We start from the raw sequence: 1,491 nt of genomic DNA on the forward strand, positions 1-1,491 counted from the left end.
AATGAATCAACTTACTTTATCAAGAGACAAGAACCAAATCCAACCTCAATCAGCGGAAACACATTGGTTGTGCACTTCTTTGGTAGAAATTGTGCAGGGTTTTGTACCCTTTACTGCGATAACTGTATTTTCGTGAAAGACGATCTTGTATCGGACGAGGTAAAGGGAATTCGGATAGTGGTGATCGACAGGTTCTATTCGTCCGTAGCCCTAGCCATTCAGCTACTAGTGATGTTAATTTACGTTCTGGGGACAATCCAGATCAACCGAGGGGGGGGGAGAGAGAGAGAGAGAGCTTGACCCAGCGACCATTTGCTGATGAAATTCATAGCAAGGTATGTTAGTATACGTAAATTTGTAACCGCTCCATGACAGAGTAATCTCTAGCCACCGATGCCGGCAATATATACAGTATATATGCATGCCCTTCTAGGGATCGACACTGCTCCTTCGCTATGTATACAAGCTAAACATTACACTACTGCTTCCTCCTAACTTGTTGAGCTCTGTTGGAGTACCTGGACGCTGCAACATAGCCGCGGGCTATACGCAGCCAACAGTTAGACTAAGAATCAATCAAAGCGTATCTGTAGCTAAAGCTTGAACAAACGCTGCTAAAAAAAATCAGACTTGGTGGCTGGTGATCAGTCAGTTACGTCCAAGTTGATAAAAAGGGAGAAGTCAAAGGGCGCAACGCTGGCAGCATATTAAACGGGTTTGCCAACAGCTGTGTGGTGTCAGAAGTGGAGATTGACTGGATACTGAAGTTATCGTTTCTGGGGAGCTTTACTAAAGACACAAGGTGTTGCGTAATTACGTCTGACGGATATGGACACTAAAATTATGGGAAAGGTTATACAATATTGCGGTATCTGATCAAAAGATCTGTGGTTAGAATCTGCGAAGCCTGCTTGAATGTGATAATCGCTAGGTGGTAATCTCTTCTGAGGACATTGGAGAAGAAGCCCTGATAGCGGAGAAAGGATCGACTACAAGCAATAGAGATCAAAGCCAGCTATTTGGGTCAGCCCAGCCACCAGTGACGTTTAGCGCGCTAGGGTTATTAGCCAGAGTTGATCAAGCGCTTACACATATAATTGCTAAAGGGAGGTCATTTTTCCAATATACTGTCAAATACATCGCTGGCGTCCAGACATGTTAGACCCCCCAAACTGTAGCTTCTTAGAAATCGACGCAATTAAGCTCCGACAGCAGGCCCCTCAGTGCTCCGTGAGCCGACCTTGATGGTAGAATGTCCGTGAAGTCGTCGTTAGCTGCAGCGAGTAACTCTCGAAGGCGTTAGTAACTATCAAGAACGGAAAGTGTTGAAGCCCAGCACGTAAATTGGCGGGGACCAATGGTGACTTGACTAAGTTTAACCCCTCCGTTGCCAGAAAAAGCAGTGCAGGAACCGGTTATATTTTGTCGTAACTTACGACTTCACTAATATATTGGAGTTAGTGTTGGCATGTCCAGTCCATGCCAAGATGC

This window comes from Phytophthora parasitica (assembly GCF_000247585.1).
Source record: "Phytophthora parasitica INRA-310 unplaced genomic scaffold supercont2.60, whole genome shotgun sequence".
In the NCBI taxonomy this organism is placed as follows: Eukaryota; Oomycota; class Peronosporomycetes; order Peronosporales; family Peronosporaceae; genus Phytophthora; species Phytophthora nicotianae.